At 38.3% G+C, this 20207-nt stretch overlaps 1 pseudogene; it reads left to right on the top strand.

Moving 5' to 3' along the window:
* Positions 1 to 675: 675 nt before the first annotated feature.
* On the top strand, positions 676 to 2586 carry LOC100608536 (RNA polymerase I-specific transcription initiation factor RRN3-like; annotated as a pseudogene).
* Positions 2587 to 20207: the final 17621 nt, after the last annotated feature.

A 20207-nucleotide genomic window follows, 5' to 3' on the forward strand; every position in this document is an offset into this window, starting at 1 on the left:
TGCTGAAATAGTTTTTGGAGCTAGATAATAGATTGTAATACAGACTAGAAGGAATTGCAGTACATTTCTTCAGGGCAGAAAGCAGGTGCAGTTATATCTCTGCATGTGCATCCGATACTTATGTATTTTAAATGTAAATTGTTTCTTTTAAGAGAAAATATTATATTGAACATTGATGCAAAGGCATTATGTGTTTGTGTTTTATTTTCCTGAGATATAAAACTCATTCTTCACCTATAATGAGACTTCGATGAAATATTCCAAAGTGTTTGTAACAAATCTGGCATTTAAGGAAGCAGATTTATATAAGCTATAGCTGGGATTTTTTTCTTTATCTATTTCCAGTTTCTTTATAATATTTTATGCAGGCTTTTGATTTTATCTATAGGTGCATTTAAGTATGTTTTGAATAGTGGGGGAAAATTAAAACTTGAAATTTAACAAAGAACTTAAAGTGAGTTACCATAACAAAGCATTCTTAAATAATGAATTTTAGAAGTCGGATAAAATTCTTCCTAAAAGGATTCATTATATAAAGCAAATAGCTGAACAATGTCAGGTTGTAACATAGTAATCAAGAGAAAGAGCTTCCAGGCGAGGTGCAGCTATCACTTTAAGCCCCGGGGCAACCAGGCTGCTTCTCACATGGTTGCCGGGGAAGCAGAGGCTTCAGCTTCTGTGGTCAAGAAGCTGGGTATGTTATGGACCAGTATTTCAGATATGCTTGCATTCAAGAATGATTTTTCCAGCTCTCCCCCAAGAAAAATTGTTCATCTTGATGGAACGGGGACAGAACTCTTGCCGAAGTACAAAGAGTGAAACAAATTTAACTTTGAGCTGTTGAAGAGCCAGTTGTGAGATTCAAACATAAAGGATGACCAGATCTTGAACTGGCTGTGAAAATTTTGCTCTTCTATCATGTACTTGGCAAAAGACTTTGAGCAGCTCCTCAGTACTACATTGAGATTGCCTTGGTTGAATAGAATTCAAACAGTGGTGGAAGAGTATTTGGCTTCTCTGGGTAGTCTTGTATCAACAGACTCTTCCTTAGCCCAAGTCTCAGCATAATTGCTTCCCATTTGGCGTACCCTCCTTGAATGATCATTAAGAAGAGCCATGTAAATGTTTCAGATTCTGATGATGGAGATGATTATCTTCCTGCAGATTTTGACACACGTCATACAACCTTACAAATAACAGCAAGATATGTCCCACTGGCACTGTGGTTTCTTTTGCCCATACTGGTGGAAACATTTCCATTTGTTCAATCAGAGAGAACACTGGAATGTTACATTCATAACTTACTAAAGATTAGTATATACTTTCCAACCTTGAGGAATGAAATTCTGAAGCTTATTATTAAAAATCTATTCAAGTTGGATGTGAATGCATTCTGGCAGGATATTGAAGATGCTGAGGAAACAGCAGCTCAAACTTGTGGTGGGACAGATTCCATGGAATGATTGTTTAATATGAACGAAGATGAAGAGACTGTTTCTAAGGCTGACTCCAAATGGCTCGGTCAGATGGCGCACCCTGTAGCTGAATGCCTGGACATCCTGCTGTCTTTGCTTTTGCAGTACTTGAAGTATGTCTGCTATGTAAAATACATGGTAAGGTTGATAACAACAAAATAAAGGATTTATAATATATCACAAACTGATAAACATATTTGACAAACCCCTGCCTCCCGTCATGTACAGTTTTTTATGTTTTACCTCTGTGGCTTAAAATTGCAACTCTCAGAAGCATTTTTGGAACATCTCTGGGAAAAAAAAAATGCAGGATCCAAATAATCCTGTCATCATCAGGTGAGCTGCTGGAAATTATATTGGAAGCTCTTTGGCAAAAGCTAAATTCATTCCTCTCATTACAACTATAAAATCATGCCTAGGTCTTTCAGTTAACTGGCCACACAAATACCTTACTAACCAGGATCTGAGAACGAAGGCTTTTTGTGATATTGCTCTCCATCAAATATTTTACTCAGCCTTCCAAGCTGTGTTCCACACCTTTGTTTTTAGACACAAGCAGCTTTTAAGCGTAAACCTGAAAGAAGGTTTGAGATGTCTTCAGTGCCTACATTTTTAAGGGATAGTGACTAGGCAGCTAAATCCTCTGAATATTTGCCTGCCCTCAGTGGTTAACTTATTTGCTGCTGTCACGAATAAATATCAGCTAGTCTGCTACACTATCAGTGAGAGGAACAACGGCCAGAAATACAGCTGGAGGAGACTCGGTGTGAACGTGCACCAACCCATTGGACGCCTTCTTCCCCTTTGATCCTTGTGCGCTTAAGCAGTCAAAGAAAGTCATTGATTCTATTTATCAGATATGGGAAGACATAAGTGTCGAAGAGCTTCAGGAGTTTAAGAAACCTATGAAAAAGGAGATAGAAGAAGATGAAGATGATCTTTTGAAAGGTGAAGTTCCCCAAATGATACCATGATCGGGATTATACCGAGCCACTTTGATGCGATGCACATTTCCAAAGTCCTTCAAGTAGTGTGGGCTCCCCACCTGTGTTATACCTGCCAGACCAGTTCCTTCTCATCTCGAGGATTTGTGATTGAGATGCAGCATTCTTCCCCATCACTCATCATGTTCTTCAGCAACTGTTTATGCTGTTTGGGCACTGCATTGAACTGGAATGAGCACCTGACTCAGGCATCATACTTTCAAGTTAGACTTGAGCGTCTGAACAGACTTTTTTTTTTTTTTTTGCTTTTTTGTTCCCCTTACAGACAAAATTAGAAGACTGAATATCATGTGCAATATTTTATGGTGGGGTTGATGATAAATGATAAAGACTTTGCTCATTTGTTTAAGAAGTACTTTTCTTGGCCAGGCGTGGCGGTGGCTCACGCCTATAATCCCAGCACTTTGGGTGGCCCAGGCAGGCAGATCACAATGTCAGGAGATCGAGACCATCCTGGCTACCACGGTGAAACCCCATCTCTACTAAAAATGCAAAAAATTAGCCAGGCACGGTGGCATGCACCTGTAGTCCCAGCTACTCGGGAGGCTGAGGCAGGAGAACGGCATGAGCCTAGGAGGCAGAGCTTGCAGTGACCCGAGATCATGCCACTGCACTCCAGCCTGGGCGACAGAGCAAGACTCCGTCTCAAAAACAAAAGAAAAAAGAAAGAAAGAAAGAAAAGTACTTTTCTTATGCATTACAGCTTTTGACATAATTATTGTGTAATTTCTAATATAGACAGCAGCCTATTTTGACAGACTGCCTTTTTAACACAGGATTTTTTTCAAAGCCACAGTCATAGAACTTTGCTGATCTACTTTCAATGAAGAATCCTTTAAGATAAATCCTCTATTTAAAGACTTTAACTAGAATGTTTTATTTTTGCTGCATTGTTTACCTCCTGCTCTAGTTGTGTGTTGGAATTTCAGTAGGGTGCAGAGGAAATGGAAACTGGGGAGACATCCAAACCTGGTCTGGGACAAAGAGAGTTGGAGCTGGCACTGAAGGAGATCTCTAGGGACCCCAGAAACCAATAATAGCCAGGAGGGAAGAGATAGAGAGATTAGAGAAACAGAATCAGACAAATAATATACTTTCATGGTGTAAAAATGAATTTGAAAAAAAAGTGGAGATCCAGGTAAATGTAATTCACATTGACTGAAAGTAGGCTTGGGCTTGCATTAAAAAAATTACATCGTATTTTACTCTTTAGCTTTCAAGTGTCCCGTTAGAACTAGAATTGCTCTTTGGTAGCAGTTAGATAGAGTTATTTTTGACCTGCATCATTTGGTTATTCTGAGAATTTCTTTTTTCAAACAGGAAAAAAAAAAATTAGGGCCGGGCATGGTGTGGCTCATGCCTGTAATCCCAACACTTTGGGAGGCTGAGGCAGGTGGATTGCCTGAGCTCAGAAATTTGAGACCAGCCTGGCCAAAATAGCAAAACATTGTCTCTACAAAAAGCACAAAAATTAGCTGGGCATGTTGGTGCATGCCTGTAGTCCCAGCTACTCTGGAGGCTGAGGAGGAGGATGGATTGAGCCCGGGAGGTAGAAGCTGCAATGAGCTGTGTTTGTACCACTGCACTCCAGCCTGAGTGACAGAGTAAGACCCCATCTCTTTAAAAAAAAAAAAAAAAGGAGGTTATTTGGTGGAATGGTTTTGCTAGCAATAATAGGCCAATAATAGGCCAAACTTACTACGGCAGTCTTTATCCAATAGCTATGCCTATCATGGATTCAGCTTGGTGAAATCCTTCTCTACAAGCCTCTTTTTCTATTTTCATAACTAAACACTGGGAGAGAGGGGAAGTCTAAGATGAAACCTTGCTTTATAACAAATTTGCCCAAGCACTGCCCGAGTCATTTTGAAGTTCAAGTATATTTTTGCTTTGTTTTTTAAATGTGTATTTTTTTTTTACTTGTGAAAATAACCATCTTCAAGCATATTTATTTTTCTGCCCCTTTTATTTATTTAAAGACAGGCAATATTTTCTTGACCACAAATATTTTGTAATGAATCACACCCTCTATCCTAAGGCTTTGTATGCTATTGCATAATTACACTGGTGGCAATATAGAGTTTGAATTTCAGTCTATAAATATGTTTTTTTGAAAACAGAAATTGTCATTGCTTAAAAAAATTTGGATATTGGTGATTTGATTTTGGTGACTTGGTGGAAAGTCATTTGAGAAACTTATGGTTCTTTTTTAATTGCCGACAAAAAGTGGCTTTTTGTATGTTGGATAAAATGAGTAAATGAAATTGTATCTAGAGAAGTTAAGAGTAAGTGTAATCTTTGTGGGTTGGGAAGCAGTTTTAACACAGAAGGACCTATTTACAAATAAGTCTGTTTAGTTTCGAAAGAGTTTGAGAAAAAAAAAATCCATTGTGAAAATAAAGCAATGGTATGATTAATCCAGAACCTTCATTCTTATGCCAATAAAAGGAGGTATCCCAATTTTAAAAAGATTTCTCACTTTAAAAAAAAAAAGAGAGAGAGAGACAGAGAGAGAGAGAAGGGAGAGAGAAAAGGACTGTAATCAAGACTCTATACCCAGCCCTGAATCATTCATCTGTCAGAGCAAATAAAGCTATCTAATGATACGCAAATAATCAAAACCATATTATTCTACACCGGTTAGAGGAGAAATGGATTGAATTAAAACCAAACAATAACTAGAACAGATTGCTCAAGTATCACTATGGAGGAGAGAGATCCCCCAACCAAGAAAAGGGTATTTTGTGAGCTCCATTCTGGGGGAAAAAGATTGGGGATGCTGGAAATCAAATAATAAATACAGTAAGTATGTTATTTGGTCAGCCTACATGCTTTATTGAAGTGCAACTAAAGTCCTAGTCTTTACTAGTTCTCTATCCAATTGTGCTCAGCCTGAAGTTGAATCTATGTACGTTTTAGTGTCTACATTTTTATTATCAAGATTTTAATTGATGTTTCTTTTATACTCATATTTTATTGTTTCAATCTTCCTGTTTTTTACTTCCTAAATAATCTAAAACACACTTATTCCTTTGACCATAATTTGATGTGGAAGAAATTTGTCATCTGAGTGCTTAATCATTGTGTATGTCTTTCTGAGTGTTATGCTACTTAATATAATTTGAAATTTTACTTTGTAGACTTAAGAAATAATTTCATGTGGTTATTAATATTCTCTCTCTCCTCCCACTCTAATTGCCTTACTCAAATCATGCCCACCCACTCAATTCTGTTTTTCAAAAGTAACAGTCATAGTTCCAGTAGTCCAACTTATAAGAGGCACTTCTGCCTCCTACGGGAGCCAAACTTGTATCTTTTTTTCTTTTTACCCAGATCCAGAGCACTTTAGGCCCATAACTTCAGCCCTACTTAGGGTTTTGTTGTTGTTTTTCTACTTCTTATCCACAGAAATATGTCTTCTTTGAATCCCAGCTATGATTATTTTGCTTTTCTTTTATTATATTGTCTATTATTGCAGTTTTGAGGACTATGTTGTGTGGAAGTCTTCCCACTTCTTCTCTTTTTCCCTCAATCTCTCTCTCTCCCTCTCACAAACACATACACACATATATCTTATTTTCTTTCCTTTGATCCATTCCTAATCCAATTCCCTCTTAGAATAAGCATTGATTATTTCTTTCATAATCTGCATTCTTCCCAAACCACTGTCCATGCCATTATTTATACCCATGGGGATTTTTGAATAATATATAGTATATGCTTGTATGTTTTATGATCAAAATTGCATTATATACTACGTATCATGAAAATGTCATGATTGTGGTTTTTACTGAATATTTTACTTTTGATATCTCTGTCGATATAGATAGATGTTATTCTTTCTACTGTTCTATAGTATTCCATCATATGCATATCACATATTGTGTCTCTTCATTTTCTTATGTTTAACATTTCTAATCTTTGTTATGGAAAACATGCTTATATGGACAATAGCCCACATTTCTCTTTGTAAGTGAAGAAGTGTTTCTGCGGGATCCAGTACAGATAGGGCTGATTTCCAGCTGGACAGGAAGAGCTCTATCTGTATCTCTGGAGGTGCCTAGAAGTCTGGTTTTTGACCCTTTGCCAAGGAAGGGGCAATGGAATTCATGATATTCTGTTCAGGGTTTGAAACTTTCCTAGATACCCAAAGTTATCTTCCTTTCACTCTGTCGCCCAGGCTGGTGTGCAGTGGTAGGATCTCAGCTCACTGCAACCTCGACCTCTCAGGCTCAAGCAATCCGTCCACCTCAGTCTCTGCACTAGCTGAGACTATGGGCATGCACCACAATGTCCAGCTAATTTTTTTTATTTTTTGTAGAGATGGCATTTTGCAGTGTTGCCCAGGCTGGTCTTGAACTCCTGGACTCAAGCAATCTGCCTGCCTTGGCCTCTCAAAGTGTTGGCATTACAGAAATGCACCACCACGCCAAGCCCAAAGTTAGCTTCTTTATTGTTGACTTTGTCTTAACCCATTGGATAAGCCTGATTTGACTGTTTAAGGAGGCACTGAGAGCTTTTGAGGGGAGCTCTTCCAAAGACAAAATTCCTAGCACAGATCCTGGAAATTTGAATCAGAGACTCAGCTCAGTCCTAGAGCTCAAAGATAAGACCCCCAAGAGCTCATGCTGTAGGTATCTCTTGGATTTCCAAAGCTTGCCTGCATTCTTTAGATATTAGGTTGGTGCAAAAAGCCTTAAAAGCCTCAAGGAGGTCTGGTGAGACACTTTAAATAACTGATGTGGGAAAAAAACAATACAGATATATACCCAGGAGTAAAATTGCTGGGACATTGGGTATGTTCCTATTTAGTGTCAATAAACTGAATAAAGCTATTTATAATGGCTGTACTGGAACAGAGTGCAAAGTGGACTTCCTACTTTTCCACATTCTTTCCAGCTGTAAATATTATCTAAATTTTTAATTGTTAACAACATGATTCATATATAAAAATATTTCAGCATGCCTTTAACATGCACTTCTCTGATTTCTAAAGTGCCCATCTCCTTAAAAATGCATTAGCCATTCAGGTTTTCCCTTTGGGAATTGCTTATATTAATTCCTTGGTCATTTTTCTATTGTGTCTTCTTTCTTCCCGAGGAGCTTCTTAAATATTCTAGATATAAATCTTTTCCTAATCTGTCACTTTCCTATTGACTGGGCCTATTATATCTCTACTTCAGTTTTCTGATTTGTAAAGTAGAAATAATCATACCTATAACTCTTTTTTTTTTGTCTCTAAGGATTAAATGAGATAATGAATGTGAAACACTAATACGACATCTGACACATAGTGAGGGTTCAATACCACCAGGGATTTATTAAGCCTCTTTCTTTTTTTCTTAGTACTTTAAGTTTTAGGGTACATGTGCACAATGTGCAGGTTAGTTACATATGTATACATGTGCCATGTTGGTGTGCTGCACCCATTAACTCGTCATTTAACATTAGGTATATCTCCAAATGCTATCCCTCCCCCCTCCCCCTACCCCACAACAGGCCCTGGTGTGTGATGTTGCCCTTCCTGTGTCCACGTGTTCTCATTGTTCAATTCCCACCTATGAGTGAGAACATGCGGTGTTTGGTTTTTTGTCCTTGCAATAGTTTGCTGAGAATGATGGTTTCCGGCTTCATCTATGTCCCTACAAAGGACATGAACTCATCATTTTTTATGACTGCATAGTATTCCATGGTGTATATGTGCCACATTTTCTTAATCCAGTCTATCATTGTTGGACATTTGGCTTGGTTCCAAGTCTTTGCTATTGTGAATAGTGCCGCAATAAACATACATCTCCATGTGTCTTTATAGCAGCATGATTTATAATTCTTTGGGTATATACCCAGTAATGGGATGGCTGGGTCAAATGGTATTTCTAGTTCTAGATCCCTGAGGAATCGCCACACTGACTTCCACAATGGTTGAACTACTTTACGGTCCCACCAACAGTGTAAAAGTCTTCCTATTTCTCCACATTCTCTCCAGCACCTGTTGTTTCCTGACTTTTTAATGATTGCCATTCTAACTGGTGTGAGATGGTATCTCATTGTGGTTTTGATTTGCATTTCTCTGATGGCCAGCGATGATGAGCATTTTTTCATGTGTCTTTTGGCTGCATAAATGTCTTCTTTTGAGAAGTGTCTCTTTTCAAATTGAATTGATATTTTGTTGTACCTAGATATATGTATAAATTTAGGAAATTTAAGTTTAATCTAGATTTAAACTAAGTGCTTTTCCAGTAGCATATTTAATCCCAGACCAAAATCTTAGGCTAGACACCTTAAGCTTAGCATGTAGACTACAGTGATAGACGAAGATGTGCTGGGAAATCAGGAGCCTTACTCTGTTCTTGAACCCACATTAGCCGGGCACTCCTGCCTGTGTGGGAAAGAGACCCTGTCCTTAAATCTGACCTCCCTTTCTGCATCAGGTACCTGACCTGCCGATGACAAAGGGATTCACAAAAGTACCCATTAAATCTGTATGTTTATATTTTCAAAACTGTGACACTTTCATCATCATTACTCTACTCTAGCCCTTCCTGCAGGGTTTATTACCCAGGTTGTCAAAATATTTTGAAAAATACATCGTGAAACACAACGTCTATGTTGTATCTGATTTCCTTTCCTGAAGAAAAACAAACCTAGAAGGGAAAGGAAAAAAAATGTACTAATATCATGATAGGGAGTAAAATAATTCATAAATTGATGAGTCAAGATGTGTTTTCTAAAATTTGCATTATAGATATTAGCAAACAGAGATAGATATGAAAGACAGTGGAGCAATTGGAATGTTTTTAAATGTGCATGGAATATTTTTTAGTAGAAAGTTTTCCTTTCAGTTGCTAAACAAATTCTCTAAACATTAAAAATATTTCAGAAGTTATCAGGAAATAATCATTAAAGTAAATTGCTAGTTGGTAAATTCCCACTCCAATGTCCATTCTTGGCTCTATTAATTCATACTCTAATCTTAGTTGGAGTCTTTACTAGCAAGGTGTCCTGGGGAGCATTTTATATTCACTTACTAAATCAGATTAGTCTAAGATGCACATTTTCCCAGAACTGTGTACACTCAGCCGAGGTTGGTAGACAACATTTCATTCCTTAAAGATCATGCCAGGAGTATTCTGCTGAGGAAATGAAAGACCACATCTAGAAACAGAGGAAAAGAGTGAAGTGTGAGCTTTATTCGCAATGTCTGCAGTAAGTAAACGAGAGGGAGTAGGTTCATGTGTGTATACTCTGCTCTGGAACCCTCTCTGACTTCCCCAGGCAGAACAATTATTACTTCTTGCCATTCCATGAGGATGTAATTTCAGAATATTTTGAAGGGCTCAATTCTAATCATGTTCTCTGGAGATCTAATAGACTAAATATAAATATAAAATAATTACTTTTCTTGAAAGATTTCAGATCAGCTATGGACTTTTATTGCATTAATCAATAAATTCAATTAATTTATCAAGTAGATTACTAGATATTACAGATTTAGAAATTATACATATGCTAGGGTTTTCCAAACTGAGCTAACCCTCTGAATTCAATGGGCACTGTAAGTGTACTCATAATTGTTTTGTAAACCATATGTCAATAGACTCTATTTTCGCAAACATAAAGGCAAGTGTCTCTTTTATTGCTTTGTACTGTAATTGTACTGTAGTCAAGACAGAGAGCACAAGAAGAAAGAGTAATAGACACAATAGGGATATCTCATACAACATGAGTTGGACTCATTAAATAAACAAAGACTTTGGGTCAACAGTTAAGCTAAGAGACAGAGTTGCAAAGAATAAGCTTTTCCTATGATCTCTAGCTGAAAATGTAAACACAGTCTTTTTTGTGGACATGCAGTGGAAAGGATTAGTTCTAACTCTCTGCCGGTATGTGTGTGTATATGTTTCTCCTGCCATCCCTGGGATTGCTCATGATAGAAGCAACTTCATTTTTGAGAGAGTAGGCTATGGGGTGTGACAATGAGGAAAGAAGTGCTGGTAAAGAATTTCCTCTTCGTAATGCTTCTACAGCTAGAGTTTAATAATACCAGGGGGCATTCTTATTAATGTGATGGCTTTTTATTTTTTTTGAGACAGAATAATCATTCTGTCACCCAGCCTGGAGTGCAGTGGTACAATCTTTGCTCACTGCAACCCCGCTGCCCAGGTTCAAGTGATTCTTGTGCCTCAGCCTCCTGAGTAGCTAGGATTACAGGCACACACTACCACACTCGGCTAATTTTTGTATTTTTAGTAGAGACAAGGTTTCACCCTGTTGGCCAGGCTGGTCTTGAACTCCTGGCCTCAAGTGATCTGCCCACCTTGGCCTCCCCAAGTGCTGGGATTACTGGCATGAGCCACTGCACCCGGCCTAATGTGATGGTTTTTTTAATGTGATGGCTTCTTTAAAAAAAAAAGGGTTTGTTTTATTCTGGTGGATTTTTTAAAATTTTAATTAAAATTGTTTACCTCTGCCATGTTTTACTTGTAAAATTTTGTTAGTGAAAATTAGACTAAAATAAATTTTCTGACCAATGACTAAAAATCATCATATTTCAACATGCTTTTCTATTTGAAACCAGAAGTAAGTCCTTGCATATTAAAGGATTTTAAGCTTAACCTGTTAAAAATATTGTTTGTGTGAAATAACTTTCTCTTTTGTCTACTTAATGTATGCCTACTCAAGCTAACAGCCCAAGTTATACTCATGCTAGATCTAGACAGTAAACTGATGCTCAGGCATATGGCTCAACATTGATTTTTTTTGTTTTTATTGTTTTTAAATTTTCTAGTCCATTGTCATAATGCTTTTATTTTTGGTGTTGATTTTAATTTGTGATATTTTAATATAATTTATTTTATTTATTTATTTATTTATTCATTTTTATTTTTTGAGTCGGAATCTTGCTCCATCACCCAGGCTGGAGTGCAATGGCTCAATCTCGGCTCACTGCAACATCCACCTCCAGGGTTCAAGCAATTCTCCTGCCTCAGCCTCCTGAGTAGTTGGGATTACAGGCACCTGCCACCACGCCTGGCTAATTTTTGTATTTTTAGTAGAGATGGGGTTTCACCATATTGACCAGGCTGGTCTCTTGGCCAGGCTGGTCTTGAACTTCTGACCTTGTGATCCACCCGCCTCAGCTTCCCAAAGTGCTGGGATTACAGTGTGAGCCACCGTACCTGGCAATATATTTAATTTCTTAACATAACTATTTATTAGTAGATTTTGGTGAAAAGAGACAACACAGTGGCAATATAATCTAATTCATTATATAATTTAATAACCTGAATTCAGGACACATTTGATTACCTCCTATGTAAAAGGCAGTAAAGAAAGATAAAACTTCATGCTCAAGTAACAAATATTCTAGTAAAAAAGGTAATTATCTTGGTCCATTTGTGTTGCTATAACAAAATACCTTAGACTGGCTCATTGATAAAAAATAAAAATTTATTTCTCACAGTTCTGGAGTCTGGGAAATCCAAGATCAAGGTGCTGGCAGATTTGGTGTCTGGTGAGGGCTGCTTTCTGCTTCCAAGATGGTGCCTTATTGTTGCATCCTCTGGAGAAGGAGGTAAAGCTGTGTCCTCACATGGTAGAAGGAGAATAGAAAAGAAAAAGGCTCATTTTTCAGAGATAATGCAGTCTAGGTGTCCTCATATGGCAAAAGGCATGGGAGCAGGGAGGCAGCTCTATGATGCATTTTTTAAAAGGGCATTTATCTTATCCATGAAGGCAGAATTCTCATAGTCTAATGACCTGCGAAGCATCCCACCTCCTAATACCACCTCCTAGGGGGTTAGGTTCCATCATATGAATTTTGGAGCAATACATGCAAACAAACCACAGCAGCAATCATGTGTACAGGTAAAGTGAGAACTTAGTCTATACTAAGGGTTATTAAGAGCAGTACAAAAACTGCTACAAGTACAAAAATAAAGGGATATATTTGTCCTTAGTAACCCAAGGAAAAGAGTGGAGTGAGATTGAAAGAGAAGACAAAGGAGAATGAGAATAGAAATTAACTGAGATTTGCACTGTAAAAGAAGTGATAGGAACGAAAGCTTTCAATGTAGAGGCTTTCAGCAGAGAAGGCAGTTTTTGATTTGTCAATTAGGAAGTCATTAGACCTTTGTCAGAGAGGAGGTTCAGTAACACAGTGGAAGTGAAAGTAAGATTTAAGGGGAACTTGCAGTTAAAGGGGCAGACTAGCCACTTTTACACTGCTCTTCTCTTTAAAGCCAAGAGAATATGAAAAAAAAAGCGTTTTAGAAAACTGAGAAGAAAATTCTGTCTTTAATAAAAGTTAATAGCTATAATCTTAAACCACAAACTATTATATTAAGAATAGCTCTTTAATAAAATGAAGTTTCAGACCTACGAAGTCCAAGTGTGAGGCCAGACACAGTGGCTCATGCCTGTAATCCCAGCACTTCGGGAGGCCAAGGCAGGTGGAATGTTTGAGCCTAGGAGTTTGAGACTAGCCTGGGCAACATAGGGAGACTCCCATCTCTATAAAATAAAAATACAAAAATCAGACAGATGTAGTGGCATGCGCCTGTAGTCTCAGCTTCTCAGGAGGCTGAGGTGGGAGATCGCTTGAGCCTGGGAGGTCCGGGCTGCAGTGAGCCACTGAGCCATGATTGCACCACTGCACTCTAGCCTGGGCAGCAAACCCTGACCCTGTCACAAATAAATAAGTATAAAAAAAGAAGCTAGGCATAGAGAGTGCACTCTTATCATTTGTGAGCCAGGGAGTTCTCCCTGGACAGGAGGTATGGTCCCGTGGAATACAGTGAAGAATATCTTGGCTAGGTGTGGTGGCTCATGCCTGTAATCCCAACATTTTGGGAGGCTGAAGTGGGAGAATTGCTTGATCTCAGGAGTTTGAGACCAGCCTGGGCAAATTAGGGAGTCTACAAAAAAAAATTTTAAATTAGCTAGGTGCAGTGGCACATGCCTGTAGGGCTGAGGAGGGAGGATCACTTGAGCCTGGGACTTGGAGGTCGAGGCTACGGTGCCCTGTGATGGTGCCACTGCCTTCCAGCCTGAGCAGCCAGAGTGAGACCCTGTCTCAAAAAATTAAAAAAAAAAAAAATCTTACCCAGAGTAGTAATTTTGGAAAATTGGATAGACCAGGGAGCAATCCCTAAACTCCATTCCACTCTGAGTATTGGAAAGAGACATAAGACTGAAGGAGACAGTGTATAGAAAGTACATAGCCATTACTATAAAGCATTGCAGCAGGTTTGATAGGGAAGTAAAGATCAGCAGCCATTGGCTTCAAACATGATGATCAGGTTTAGCTAAGTCATCTTCCACATGAAACCTACGTTACCTGGTGCTAAACTTGAGTCGTGTTGATTTCCTGCTTTAATAACAAAGAGAATTGGGCCATACCAGGCAGATAATCCACTCATACCTCCAGGATACCTCATACCTCCAGTCATACTTCTGATTTATAGAACATGTTACCTCCTTCAGAAGTAATTATCTTATTTCCTCTCTATCTTATTGTATTTTTAAAAATTTCTTGCAGAGATGGGGCCTCACTTTGTTGCCCAGGCTCATCTTGAGCTCCTGGCCTCAAGCAGTCTTCCTGCCTCAGCATCCCAAAGCATTGAGATTACAGGCATGAGCCACCACACCCAGCCGGAAACATTTTAAAAAGAGACAACAAACTGACCGGAGTACAAAGGAATATCTCAAAGTTAGGATTGAAACTCAAGTTGATTTCCTAAAAAGGGCAATCAAGAAAGAAAATATTCCTGCCTTCTGATCAGTGGTGAGTGGGAAAAAAGAAAGAAAGAAAGAGAAACAAAAAAGAATATTGCAAAGAAAAGAAGTAACTGCACTTAAGGAAAAACAGAGAGGCAAGTGAGAGAGTTTGGGGCAGTTCAATTTTAAGTTTGCTGAACTATAGCATCCATGGGGAAGAGACACTCAAAATGAGACTCTAGAACTAGGCACAGGCCCGGTGTGTCATATTAAAACTTCACCCTTTTCAGATATCAATAAGAAAGGCTTTTAAGCCTGGGCGACATAGTGAGACCCCCATCTCTACAATGAAAAATAATCATAATATAGAAAAAAGTATTTTATAAAAGGCCTTTACATAATATCTTAAGACATGATTTCATTTGCATTTTAGAAAAATTGATCTATGGATGACATAGAGTTTTGATTATAAGGTGAAATATAGAGACAGGGAATGAAGTTAAGAAACTGTCCAAAGGAAGTTGTAACATGATGATGAGACAGGATTCTTTTGCTGCCGCTTTGCCAGCTGAAATGCTCTGTGGCTGGTACTCTGCCCCAGCTTTGCTCAGTCCCTCTGGGCTTGCTCCGCCTGCTTGGCCTGGCAGGCTGTTGTTGGCTCACTCCCAGATTCTGTGATCACCACAGCTCTGCACACAGCCCATAGTGGGACCGGGTGTGCCCAAAGTGGTTTCCACAGCTGGGTGTGGGCCTTCAGACAAGGAGGGACAAGGTGGTGCCAGAGAACTCAGAAACACAAGCAACCGCGGAGCACCAAGTGGGGGTCACAGCTTCTGCTAGGGGAGTCCCGAGGTCTGAGACACCAGGGAATGCCACAACTCTCTTTCTCCTTCCTGCTGCTTGCAGCTCGGCGAGTGGGAACGTATTATAGCTTGTTCATTCCTGCCGCCTGTGGCTTAGTGAACAGTGGTGTGTTACAGCTCTGGCTCAGAGAGTCCCAAGGTCTGGGCCCCCAGAAGGGTCACAGCTTCTGTCATCCTCACCCCCTTCAGCTTGGTGAGCTGGCCAGGAGTATGTTACAAACTTTTTTGCTCCCATTATTCTTCAGGTTCTGGGTTCCTGTCCTGCAACCAAGAAGAATGAGGTATGCAGACAGCGGAGAGTAAGCAAGGCAGAGAATCATTTTATTGAATGACAGAAAAGCTCTCAACAGCAAGAGGGGACCCAAAGTGGGTAGCCCGCTGTGTACCAAGGGCCGGAAAGCAGGTTGCTGTCTGTGTGGCTGAGTCTGGGGTTTTTATAGGTTTGCAATTAGGAGGCGCGGGTTGTAGGTAGCCTTGGAAAAGGCAACATTTGATTGGTTAAAAAGCATTATTCATCATGCCTGTAATCCCAGCACTTTGAGGGGCCAAGGCAGGTGGATCACCTGAGGTCAGGAGTTCAAGACCAGCCTGACCAACATGGTGAAACCACGTCTTGGCTAAAAATACAAAATTAGCGGTGTGTGGTGGCATGCCTGTAATCCCAGTTATTCGGGAGGCTGAGGCAGGAGAATCACTTGAACCTGGGAGGTGGGGGATGCAGTGAGCCAAAATCGTGCCATTGAACTCCAGCCTGGACAACAGAGTGAGACGCCATCTCAAAAAAAAAAAAAAAAAAAAAAAAAGCATTATTCAGAAAGGACCAACCAGGGAAACAGTGGGCAAACAGGAATAGAAGTTCTTACTCCGGTTGTAGACTCTATCTGGAATCAGCAGGTCGGTTTTCAGGCTTTAAATTGTCTTTGATTTGAAGGCTGGGTTTCACCAGGAACCCAACCCTGTCGGCCTAGGAATTTGTCTGTCTCCTGCCACTATCAATGACCAGTTAGACTGAGACATGCAGCAGGAGGGGGAATGCTATAGAAGGAAGGAGTAGACAGTCATTGGTCAAAGTGAAGACTCCATGTTTTCTGTTAAAAACCCAATAGAATTTATGATTCTGTGCTTTTTGTAAAAAGTCATGGATAAGAAGAAATTAGAAAGCAATTTCTTCTGCCTATGTCTTCTGGCTGATTTTTTTTTTGTTCTATATTCGTGTCTTTTCATCAATTAAAAATCTGGAGTATCCTGCTTAGCTACTCATTGGTGTCGGTAAAACATTAACCTACTATTGCATTCAGCCTATGTCAGTGCAGTGAGTCCAAAGATCCATTTTTCAAGCACAATAAAGATATAGGGGTCCTGTATGAGACGAATTGCTTTTGTTTTGTTTTGTTGTTAATAGAGACGGGGTCTCGCTCTGTTGCACAGGGTGAAACACAGTGGCAGAATTGATATAAATGTAAAGTGGTATGTAGATATATATTTAAGTATGTGCCTTAAAAAAAACTAAATAAAATGACACAAAAGATATTGAAAAAGAGGAAATCAAAGAAAATATACAAGCAAAATATCAACGAAAACAGGTTTTCCTATATTAAGATAAAAATTAAATTCATAGGAAAAAGTATAACATGAACAAATGGGAATATTTTATTGAGTAAAATGAAAATAAATAATAATAATTTTATCTATTAAGAATATTAACTTGTATATCCACTATATATTCCAGTATTTTTTCCCAGTTTGTCATTTGTCTTTTGTCTTTATGCAGGAAGGTTAGGAATGAGGCAGGATCATCAAACCTGGAAACTAGGGATCTCTGAAGCCACTGGAGAGCCTGAAGCATCCATGAGGCCAAGTAGCCTAGAGATGCCCATGAAGGGAATGCAGGGAGAGATCCTTCACCTTTCACACAATGAGAAGCCTGCAGTTACAGTGAAGAAACAGTTTAACTTAGCATAACATTTATAAGTTGGAAGAAAACATTTCTAACAAACAGAACTGATATTACTCAGGATATAAAATGTTCTACTACAAATAATGCGACAGGAATATGAACCAAAGTTATGATTACCTTTGTCTTAGCATTCAGCTAGAGGTTTTGAAATGCTTTGTTGCATCACAGCTGAGAACTACTAAGAGTCAATGATTCTGCTCCTTTTGGTGTGTTGCGGCAAAGAGGAGGTTGCAAATTTCTGTTCCTGGGAAGTTTGATAGAAAACTGCAAGGCCACCTTTCCATGGTACAGACTCTTTGTCCTTGGGGCCATCCATATTGAATTGTTTTTCATATACCATATAAAGACCATTTCTTAAATTAAAAACAATAACAATTTCTTAAAATGAATGTTAAAATAACCAGGAAATAATTAGCATTATGAAATTAAACCAATGAGATAAAGTGAAAGAACAGAATGCCAGAAACTAAGAAGTTGAGTAAAAATAAAGAATAAATAGCATAATATAAGAAATAATAAAGCTAAAACTGTGCAAAAGAAAGCAATTTAAAATAATTAATACTGAAATCAGTAAAATAGAAATAAGCATAAAAGTGAGTTATGAAATAAACTAGGGAAAGAAATAAAAGGAATAAAAAAGAGTTAAAAAATGAATCAATATTAAAATAATAATAAAAAGAAAATATAAGAAACAAATTGGACAAAAATGAAAGAGACAAGCAACTTCATTGGAAAAAAAAAGTTAAAAAAATAAGTTGAGGGGACCACACAGTGTCTCATACCTGTAATCCTGGCACTTTGGGTGGCCGAGGTGGGCAGATCGCTTCAGTTCAGGAGTTTGAGATTAGCCTGGGCAACGTGGTGAAAACCTGTCTCTATAAAAAATGCAAAAATTAGCCGGATGTGGTAGTGCGCACCAGTAGTTCCAGCTAGTTGGGGAGGTTCAGATGGGAGGATCACTCGAGCCCAGGAGGTGGAGGTTGCAATGAGCCATGATTACACCACTGCATTCTAGCCTGGGCAGCAGAATGAGTCCCTGTCTCAAAAAGAAAAAGAAAGAAAAAAAATAAGTTGAGGGTAAGGGGATACAGGGATCTCAGTGTACTTTCTGCCCAGTTTTGCTATGAACCTAAAATTGCACAATGGAATAGAATAAAATCTATATAAAAGAATAAACATTTTTTAAATTAAAAATAAGCTGAAAAGGAAAATACAGTTCAACACCATGTAAAACAACAAAATATGGTAAAACAATACAGCAGGGAAAAGCTGTAATTTATTTTAGACTGAATTAGTGTATCCTGAATAAAACGAATGATTACTGTTATGTAATTATGAGTGATATTGCTCAAAACTATTGCACATATACTTGGTTGTTTACTTTGTATGTTTGCAGGATTATTTAAACTTTGTATAATCTTTTTACAAAACAATTTAAGTATAGAATCTTTCCACTTTGGGAGGCCGAGGAGGGCTGATCACGAGGTCAGGAGATCGAGACCATCCTGGCTAACACAGTGAAACCCTGTCTCTACTAAAAATACAAAAACAAAATTAGACAGGCATGGTGGTGGGCGCCTGTAGTCCCAGCTGCTCAGGAGGCTGAGGGGAGAGAATGGCGTGAACCCGGGAGGCGGAGCTGCAGTGAGCCGAGATTACGCCACTGCACTGCAGCCTGGGTGACAGAGCGAGACTCTGTCTCAAAAACAAACAAACAAACAAACAAAAAAACAGAATCTTTCAAGGTGAAAATAAAACCTGTTTATCTGAAATAAATAATAATAATTAGCTCTGAGGAAAATAGATGTGATACAATTCCTTATCAACTTTTTTTTTTTAATTGAAACAGTATTTTGAAGCTTACACTCCTATTCTTAATCAAGCTTTGGAACTGAAATTAGCATAATTTCAGAAAATGAACAGGAAAGCTCATCTTTTTGTATGATCTGGAATAGTTTGAATAACATGAGATTCTCCTAATCTTTAATGCTGTGCTAGAATTCATATGCAAAACTTTTCAAACGTAATGTTGCCTTCTATTTTTTTTTTCTGTACTTCCTGGCAGTGGGGATGTTTCCTTTTATACAATAACTCTTTAAATGCATTTTTAATCTCCTCTAAAGGAATTGTTTTCTTCAAGTGTTTCTCTTATTTGGTCAGTTTTGAAAATTTGTATTTTGCTAACTAATTATATTTTTCCTCTAAATTACAAAAATATTTCTATAAAGGATACTATTTTCTTACATGAAGACAAGTTAAAATTTCAAATGCATTTGTCCTTTTCTGTTTCTTACTAGCTCTTATTCTTATCTAATACTCTGCATCTTCCTTGTCTAGATTCAGAGCCCCTCAGAAGCACTTTTCTTTGGCTTTTGGGGACATATTGCACCATTCTTCAGATCCTAGTCTAGTGAACTCTTTTCCCCTGCCTGTGATGTGGGGTTAAGACAATTTAAGAATTTGCTATATTTTGGTGTCTGTCATACTGTAAGCTATGAGAAGTTTCAAACGACTGGCAAAATGGTGGACCCATATTGGACACTTCCAAAATGGGAAATTTTACAGCGTTTATTAGTGACACTAGAAAATACTTTGCCAGACAAACATAGGAAAAAGGACAAATCCCAGAAGAGGATCTTGAAGTGACATCTCCAAACATCAGCTCTACACTATCCCTGTTGATAGTCATTTTTAATATTAAGAAAAAAAATTTTCTGTTGTAAGTTGTTATGGTAAAAGAGGACATGTACATCGTACCTTGTACTATAGAAAGAAACCCTGGTATATGAAAGCTTTGTCTTTAAATGGAGATTTTGTAATGCCTGTTCCCATTTTCCAGAGTCATCATGACATCAATGATGTTGTTATGTGGTCAATGATGTCAATATGACTCAAGTCACTTTGGGTTTTTCATGTTTTACAGGAAACTCAGAAATTCCTCATGTAAACAATCAGACAATTGAGCAAATTGACCTGCAAACACATATAACAGAAAACTACTAAAGTTCCTCTGCTACTGCACATGATTTAGATTACCTTCTATACCTTTGTGAGTTTAACAGTGAGGGAAAAGTTCTGATCTAGGAAAAAGGGAATGGGTTATAGGAATTTTAGATTCTAAATAAATTTTAATCACCAACTGGCAAAATGTCATTTGCTTATAATGAGCCCTTGCATTTTCCTCTGAAAA

The sequence above is a fragment of the Pan troglodytes genome, chromosome 13 (genome assembly GCF_028858775.2).
Source record: "Pan troglodytes isolate AG18354 chromosome 13, NHGRI_mPanTro3-v2.0_pri, whole genome shotgun sequence".
In the NCBI taxonomy this organism is placed as follows: domain Eukaryota; kingdom Metazoa; phylum Chordata; class Mammalia; order Primates; family Hominidae; genus Pan; species Pan troglodytes.